This window comes from Moschus berezovskii, chromosome 16 (assembly GCF_049115385.1).
Source record: "Moschus berezovskii isolate FMDL1 chromosome 16, NW_MosBer_1.0, whole genome shotgun sequence".
Classification (NCBI taxonomy): Eukaryota; Metazoa; Chordata; class Mammalia; order Artiodactyla; family Moschidae; genus Moschus; species Moschus berezovskii.
In genome coordinates, this window is record NC_142475.1 from 68,824,688 (window position 1) to 68,834,271 (window position 9,584).

Genomic DNA, 9,584 nt, shown 5'->3' on the forward strand with positions numbered 1-9,584 from the left:
TGTGACTTTTACCACAATTAAAAAAAAACCCTATATGTGTGTTATATTAAAACTCTAATACATGTACCCTTAAATTTTTTGGAAACAATTTGTAATTTGTTTAAGAATTTTCCAAATAATGGATTTCACTGGGTCTAAAACTCATTTCTCGAAAAGATAAAATGCAAAGTTTTGAACTGCAGACAGACCTCAGGGATGCTGCAGGTTCAGTTCTAGACACGGCAATAAAATTAGTATCTCAGCAGAGTCACAAAACTTTTGGTTTCCCAGTGCATATATCAGTTATATTTATACTCTACTGTCATTATATTAAGTGTGTAATAGCATTATAGCTTTAAAAAATATGCATGTGCTGTGCCTACTCACTCAGTCATGCCTGACTCTTTGCAACCCCATGGACTGTAGCCCCCCAGGTTCCTCTGTCCATGGGGATTCTCCAGGCAAGAATACTGGAGTGGGTTGCCATTTCCTTCTCCAGGGGGTCTACCCAACCCAGGGATTGAACCCAGGACTCCCTCATTACTGGTGGATTCCTTTTACCATCTGAGCCATCAGGGAAACCCAAGAATAATACTGTAGTGGGTAGTCTATCCCTTCTCCAGGGAATCATCCCCCCAGGAATCAAACCAGGGTCTCCTGCATTGCAGGTGGATTCTTTACCAGCTGAGTTAACAGGAAAGCCCAAAATGTACATACTTTAACTTAAAAATACGTTATTGCTAAAAAATGGTAATCATCATCTGAACTTTCAACAATCTTTTTGCAATAGGAACATCAATGATCACTGATCACAAATCACCATAACAAGGAAAAGTTTGGAACATCTCAAGAATTGCCAAGATGCGAAGTGAGCAAATGCTGTTGGAAAAATTGTGGCCAGAGACCTGCATGACACAGGGTTGCCACATACCTTCAAGTTGTAAAAACTGTGGTAACTGCAAAGCATGAGAGAGTAAGAGTGAAGTCGCTCAGTCGTGTCCGACTCTTTGCGACCCCATGGACTGTAGGAGCCTACTATGCTCCTCTGTCCATGGGATTTTCCAGGCAAGAGACCTGGAGTGGGTTGCCATTTTCTTCTCCAGAGGATCTTCCTGACCCAAGGATTGAACCCGGGTCTCCCACATTGTAGGCAGATGCTTTACCATCTGAGCCACCAGGGAAGTCAGCATAATAAAATGAGGTATGGCTGCAGTTTGCCGGAATTGCTAATTGATAGCAGGGAAGATGGAAATTTCCTTGTCAAGCTTCAGCATAAACCTTTGCAGAACTGGTTGATGAGATTAAAAAAGAAAATGAGTATTTTAATAGAAAGAGGCAACAATAAAACATTTTTTCCATTTAAATCCAAATACCCTCTTGAAATATCTTTTCCAGCTGGGAAAGCTATTCAAATGTAGTATTAGAATAATCTAACCTTAACACCACATCTATGGCAGAAAGTGAAGAGGAACTAAAAAGCCTCTTGATGAAAGTAAAAAAGGAGAGTGAAAATTTTGGCTTAAAGCTCAACAGTCAGAAAACTAAGATCATGGCATCCGGTCCCATCATTTCATGGCAAATAGATGGGGAAACAGTGGAAACAGTGTCAGACTTTATTTTTCTGGGCTCCAAAATCACTGCAGATGGTGACTGCAGTCATGAAATTATAAGACGCTTACTCCTTGGAAAGAAAGTTATGACCAACCTAGACAGCATATTAAAAAGCAGAGATATTACTTTGCCAACAAAGATCTGTCTAGTCAAGGCTATGGTTTTTCCAGTGGTCATGTATGGATGTGAGAGTTGGACTGTGAAGAAAGCAGAGCGCCGAAGAATTGAAGCTTTTGAACTGTGGTGTTGGAGAAGACTCTTGAGAGTCCCTTGGAGTGCAAGGAGATCCAACCAGTCCATCCTGAAGGAGATCAGTCCTGGGTGTTCATTGGAGGGACTGATGCTAAAGCTGAAACTCCAATACTTTGGCCACCTGATGCGAAGAGCTGACTCATTGGAAAAGACTCTGATGCTGGGATGGATTGGGGGCAGGAGGAGAAGGGGACGACAGAGGATGAGATGGCTGGATGGCATCATCGACTCGATGGACATGAGTTTGAGTGAACTCTGGGAGTTGGTGATGGACAGGGAGGCCTGGCGTGCTGCGATTCATGGGGTCGCAAAGAGTCGGTCATGACTGAGCGACTGAACTGAACTGAACACATCTGCAATTCACTATATCATAAAATATTAAGCCAAGATTTTAATAGTAATAATGTACCAATAACAAAGCATCAAGTGAAAGCAAAAGGCTCTTATACTAGGAATAACATACCATTAAATTATTTTAGATATATTGATTGTTTTATATTTTTTAATTTTGAGTTTATATTGTGTACAATCTGTTACCATGGGTCACAAATACATAATTCATGTGCGTGCAGAAACAATCTTAAGGATGGGTGCATAATTCAAAAAGCAAGATATTAGTTACCTTTCACCATCCTGTTTCTTGGTTTGGTGTCATCTAAGAATTTAATGACTTTTGTTCTCTTCTTTCTTCACTCAATAACTATTTGTTGGGACTTCCCTCATGGTCTAGTGGCTAAGATTCTGCACTCCTAATGCAAAGGACCCAGGTTTGATTCCTGGTCAGGGAACTAGATCCCACAACCAAGAGTTTGCATGCCACAACTAAAGATTCAGAAGACTGAGTATCCCTCGTGCTGCAATTATAACCCTGGGGTAGCCAAGGAAATAAATATTTTAAAAAACAACATAACTATTTGTTGAGTGCCTAGTGTGCACCAGGTATTGTGCTAGATACAGAGAGGTAGAAATTAAAAATGTAATCCTCGCCCACATCAGTAGTTTAAATCCTTTATGAAATAAATAAAAATATAAAAGGACTGTTCCCATGACTAAACTATCACCTGCTTCTCAATTCCTTCCCTGACCTCCAAATCTGGCCTTTTACCTAGGGAATGATTCCCCATGGGTTGAGATTTGAATTTGAAACTGGCCATTTGAACACCTACTTAGTTTTTATGTGGTTTAAATAAACCATTTATGACTCATTTTTTCTTCTAATGTCTGCAAGGTGCTTTTAATGCAGTCTTATGTAAATATAAACATTACTAATTCAACAAACACTTCCTCTGCAAAGCACTGTGCTAAGACAGGGAAGTTTCAAGGTACAAAGATATACTGTACTTGCAGGGAGGATTTTATATCCTTGATAAAACAAAAGAAAAAATGAGAAAAACACCTTAATTTTTTCTTATGCAATGTAGATTGCCTTCACTATTGAACATATTCCTCAGTATACTGCATTTTAAATTATTTTACCACTTTTGCCTTGTGTTGTTTCTTCAAGCCTAGTACCATGTGTTTGGAAGTTTTACAGGCATATTGTTTGGCTTCAACCCAGTCTTTCAAATTTCATCTCGTTACTTGTCATTTTAACCCATGATTGGGGTAAATTATTTTTAATTGCTACTTATCTTCATTGGAGAACAATCATGAAAAACAAGTAGAGGAAAATACTTCTGGAAACTAAGATCATAGAATGATCCTATCTACTTAAAATGGTATCCTGTACCATTTCCCTACATAGCAAGAAAATGTGGTGATTTGAGGTATTCAGGGCAAGAAACTGGATCACATGATTTCCTGAGGTCTTGTTTACTTTTAAACTCTGCAAATAAGCAAAATCCTAAAGCTCACAACCTTTGGAGGAATTTATACCCATTTGTCTTTTTAAAAAGGAAGACCTATTAACAGTTCAGAAACTTTGGGCATGGTACGAATAGCTAAATTTCTTACAAAAGTCTGTGATAATATAAAATTTCATTTAGAAGCCTGTTAGCAGCACATAGGGGTTTCCCAGGTGACACAATGCTAAAGAATCCACCTGCCAATGCAGAAGTTGCAGGTTTGATCCCTAGGTCAGGAAGATTCACTGGAGGAGCAAATGGCAACCCACTCCAGTATTCTTGCCTGGAAAATCCCATGGACAGAGGAGCCTGACAGGCTGCAGTCCAGGGGATCACAGAGTCAGACAGAACTGAGCATGTATGCACATATATGTATGAATAGTTGACCCTTGAAAAACATAGGGGTTAAGGGTACTGATCCCTGTCTCAACCCCAGGTGAAAATCTGTGACTAACTGTTTGGCATCTCTTCATATCCACAATTTCACATCCATGATTCAACCAATCGCAGACCGTGTGTTACTGTAGTACATGTTTATTGAGAAAAATCTGCATATGAGTGGATACACACAGTTTAAACCTGTGTTGTTCAAGGGTAAACTATTGATATATATAAATTACATATATATTACATATATAAAATACCCGTTTAGATAGACAGGATGGTGGTTCCCCCAAAGATGTCCATGTCCTAGAACCCAGAATCTGTGAATATGCTACATTACCTGGCAAAGAATTAAGGTTGCAGGTGGAATTAACATTACTGATCTTAAGAATCTTGAGCATCCCTTGGAGAGCAAGGAGATCAAACCAGTCAATCCTAAAGGAAATCAGTCCTGAATATTCATTGGAAGGACTAATGCTGAAGCTGAAGTTCCAGTACTTTGGCCACCTGATGTGAATAGCCAACTCATTGGTAAAGACCCTGATGCTGGGAAAGATTGAGGGTAGGAGAAGGGGATGACAAAGGATGAGATGGTTGGATGGTATCACTGACTCAATGGATATGAATTTGAGCAAACTCTGGGATATGGTGAAGGACAGAGAAGCCTGGTGTGCTGCAGTCCATGGGGTCGCAAAGAGTCGGGCCCACCCGAGCAACTGAACAACAACAATGTTCAGATAGGAAGAACGTCCTGGATTTTCTGGGTAGGTCCAATGGAATCAAAGCGTCCTTAGAAGTAGAAGAGGGAAGCAACAGAAAAGAGTCAGAGAAAGAGATGTGACCCTGGGAGAATGTTCAGAGACGTGCAACACTGCTCACTTTAAAGGTGGAGAAAGGAAGGGGACTTCCCCACTGGTCCAGTGGCTAAGACTGTGCTCCCAAAGCAAGGGGCCTGGGTTCCATTTTTGGTTAGGGAACTAGATCTTGCATGCCATGGCTAAGACCTGGTACAGTCAAATGAATATATATATATATTTTTAAGGTGGAGAAAGGAGCCAAGAGTCAACGAATGTGGGTGGCCTCTAGAAGAAGCGGAAAAGCAAAGGAAATGGAGTCACTCCCAGAGCCTCCAAAAAAGAATGCAGCCTGCTGACACATTGATTTTAGCCCAGTAACAATTGGAGAAGGCAATGGCACCCCACTCCAGTACTCTTGCCTGGAAAATCCCATGGACGGAGGAGCCTGGTGGGCTGCAGTCTATGGGGTCGCGAAGAGTCGGACACGACTGAGCGACTTCACTTTCACTTTCCTGCATTGGAGAAGGAATTGGCAACCCATTCCAGTGTTCTTGCCTGGAGAATCCCAGGGACGGGGGAGCCTGGTGGGCTGCCCGTCTATGGGGTCGCACAGAGTCGGACACGACTGACGTGACTTAGCAGCAGCAGCAGCAACACCAATGTTAGATCTTTAACCTGTGGAATTGTAAGAGAATGCATTTCTATTATTTTAAGTTGGTGGTAATTTGTTAAAGCAGCAGAAGGAAAACAAATTGGAATGTTAGATTTATAAGTAGCTCTGCAGAGATGCAGCTAAGCTTGGGATATGAAGAATTATCTTTGTTTTCCCCCATTTTGGAAACCATGCTAATTCAAAAACATTTTCATTTTTGTTTTCTTTATAGAACTAATTGCACGAGTCTGATTTAGCATACTGTAAGATTATCCTGCGAGTAATGGAAGTGCTGTTGGCTAACTGCTTAACTCCTATGACGTGTGCTCAGTTGCATCTGACTCTTTGTGACCCCATGGACTATAGCCTGCCAGGCTCCTCTGTCCATGGGATTTTCCAGGCAAGGATATTGGAGTGGGTTGCCATTTCCTCCTCCAGGGATCTTCCCAACCCAGGAATCGAACCCACGTCTCCTTCATTGGCAGGTGGATTCTTTACCACTGTGCTACCTGGGAAGCCCTTCTTGATGATAGCAGCTAGAAACTAGGAAGTGCTTAGTTAAAATTTATTTCCGTAATTGTCCTTGATGATGACAGCTGACAATTACAGGAAATAAATTTTACTTAAGAACGCCCTCGTTTCTTGTGATTTTCTCACTTGTGTCTAGACACCTAGAGTATTGTACAAATCAGTTACAAGTTGATGACCACAGGAGTGGCCCTGTCATCTTCCAGAGAGGAGAGGACAGAGGTTGTCAGTGGAGGCAGGCCACACTCACTGCCTGCTTCCTGCTTCTTCTATCAGAAGCACATTATCCACATATTGCCTTTAATCCTCATAACCATGCCAGTCACACCATTTGACAGATAAAGAAATGGAAGTTCTCAGAGGTCACCCAGTAGGAAAGTGGCAGAGCTAAGTCCATTTGATTCCAAGCCCATGATCTTTGTAGAGCATCACAGACCCTCCAGTGTCAACAAGTAGTGCTGGGTGAAAGGCATCAAGGAGCAGGTGTAGGAGAGTTTACAACACCTGAAGCGCCAGGCGGCACCACCAGTACTGCGGCGCGTTGGAGCTAGTGAAAGTGATGCGAATGGCAACTGACAGTCTTGGTGAGTGGCAGGTGAGGGCACCCTCTCTCCAGGGAGCGGCTGACAGCTGCTATATAAAAGAGCACAGGCCCAGTGTTGCCAGGTCAGTTCATTTTTCAATAAAAACTAGCAATATACATTTTCATGTGAAATGGCATGACTTCAAAATGCTAGGAAAAGGAAATTCCTTTGGTGGGCCAGCAGTTAGGGCTCCATGCTTCTATCGCAGGGGGCAGGGGTTCCATCCCTCATCAGGAAACTAGGATCCTGCAAGCTGGGCATCATGGCCAGTAATAAGAAGAAGAACGAATTCAGGTTTTCTTAAAACACTGTGCAAGCCAATAAGCCATATCTATCTAGCAAATCTGCCTCAGGGACTGTCAATTTGAGACCACTGCCTAGACCCTAGGGGTCAGTACTCCCCCAAGAGTGGTCCATGGTCAAGTTACAAGAGAGATGTGGAAAGGACTGGACCAGCTTTTGACTGAGTAACTTGAGAAAGGAAGGTGCCCTAATCTAAGAACAAGGGAGGCGTATTCTAGGGCATTGAGGCACATTGGATAAGGGAGTATGACTCAACTTCTCCACAGAACCTTCTTAAAGAGACCTGTCTAACCACGAATTAAAGCAACTCTAAACATATTAGAGAAGGAAATGGCAACCCACTCCAGTGTTCTTGCCTGGAGAATCCCAGGGATGGGGAAGCCTGGTGGGCTTCCGTCTATGGGGTCACACAGAGTCGGACACGACTGAAGTGACTTAGCAAGCATATTAACCTACCTGTTATTTTCCCCTCTCCTCTTTGCTAATGTATAAGCACTTTTGGGTGAGTCTTCATCGATAGATATGTTTACCTGCTATATTACTGCATGTGATAATTAGTAGCCAGATTCGATCATTTATTTTAATAGAAAATGGCTTAATTAATGAGGTGAACTCATTTTATACATAAGCAAAAAGCTGACATATATCTATAGCACAAGAATAAATGGCATAAGGCTTTGAAAATATTTAATCAAAATAAAACAATATCAAAAAAAAAACTACAGTTAAAATTTATTGATACGCATTTTGAACTAGAAAGCTCTGATCTGAGAAACACAGTTGCAGAAAACACTGAGGGATAAGCTGATAGAGGAGACTGCAAGCTGCACTGCAGGCAGCATGTTCACCATTATGATTTGGGGGGGACTTCCTTGGTGATCCAGTGATTAAAATTCTGAACTTCCAGTGCAGGGGGTGTGGGTTCAATTCTCGCTTGGGGAACTAAGATCCCACATGCCATGCAGTGTGAAAAAAGAAAATCAAACAAAAAGAAAACACTGTTGTGATTTTTCTTCAGCAGAGCTGTACAGTTTCAATGTAGCCATGAGACTGTAGAACACCTGGATTGAACCTGGGTTGGAAAGGTTCAAAGAGGGTCAACAGAGGAAGAGAGCCCATACGGGGAGCAGGCCTTCTACACTTGCTAAGGAAAGAAGGAGGTTGCAAGCAGAAAGATGCGGCCAAGGATGTGGGAAACTTGAACAGGTACAAAGTAAGGTTAAAAAAAAATTGCTATACACACTGACACTATTAACAGTATTTTCCATTTTAAAGCACACTGTAATTTTAAAAGCATTTTAAAAGATAAACTGTATTGTTCAGAACAGTTTTAGGTTCCCAACAAACCTGAGCAGGAAGTAGCAGAGAGCTCCCATAGACCTGATGGCCCACATATACACAGCCTTTCCCACTATCGACATCTCCCGCCAGAGCAGTACATTCATTAAAATCAATGAACTTACACTGATATATTGCTACTAAACAAAGTTTATAGTTACGTTAAGGTTCATTCTTGGTGGTGTACATTCTGTGGGTTTGGACAAATGTATAAAGACGTGTGTGTGTGTGTGTGTGTGTGTGTGTGTGTGAATCCCTCAGTCGTGTCCGACTCTTTGTGATCCCATAGACTGTAGCCCGCCTGGCTTCTCTGTCCAAAAATTCTCCAAGCAAAAGTACTGGAGGCGGTTGCCATTCCCTTCTAAAGGGAATCTTCCCGACCCAGGGATAAAACCCAGGTCTCCTGCACTGCAGGTGGATTCTTTACTGTCTGAGCCACCAGGGGAACCCATAATGATGTGTGTTCAACATTATAGTATCAAAGAGAATAGATTCACTGTCCCGAAAACCCTCTGTGCTCTGCCTGTTCATCTCTTCCTTCCCCCAACTCCCACCACTCATCTTTTCACTGTCTCCATAGTTTTGGCTTTTCCAGATTGTCACACAGGAGGGATCATATGGTATATAGCCCTTCTAGATTGGCTTCTGTTACTTAGTAATATGCATTCCCCCACACCTCATCTTTCCCTGGCTTAATAAGTCATTTCTTTTCAGCACTGAATAATCTTCCCTTGCCTGGATATACAAGTTTATCCATTCAGTTACTGAAGGATATCTTGGCTACTTCCAAGTTTTGGTGACTGTGAATAAAGCTGTTAAGAACTTCATGTGCAGATTTTTGTGTGGACAATGCATTTTTACATTCATAGCCTGAGTCTGAATATAGAGCACATTTTCTAAATCACATTCTAATGAGCCAAATGCAGCATATCAAATCACATCATTGACCAATATGACTGGTAGGGATTACCCTTCAAGTACACAAGGAAGTCACAAAAACTGTAACATTTACATTAGGAATGAAGAACTTTGTACCAATGATGTCAATAAATGTTTTGAAGACGTCTTTAATTTTATCATTTCCCTCATTTCTCTGCTCTGTACCTTTTTAACACTAAGCACAGGCAGCATGATACAGAGGATCAGTGGATGCTGTGGGCACATTGTTTTTGCATTCGTTTGTATAATGGGGCTCTGACACTTATGGGCCACAGGAATTGAAGTAAGTTACTTAACATCTTTGGGCCTCTTCCTCACCTGTCAAGCAGGGATTTTTAATAGTGGCTACCTCGTAGCTTAAACGAGTCTATGT

At 41.7% G+C, this 9,584-nt stretch overlaps 1 non-coding gene across 1 annotated transcript; it reads left to right on the forward strand.

The window, feature by feature from the left end:
* The first annotated feature begins 2,557 nt into the window (after positions 1 to 2,557).
* Positions 2,558 to 2,630, forward strand: TRNAR-CCU (transfer RNA arginine (anticodon CCU)). Its single transcript has one exon. It is a non-coding gene; the product is annotated as a tRNA-Arg (tRNA).
* The last annotated feature ends 6,954 nt before the right edge of the window (positions 2,631 to 9,584 follow it).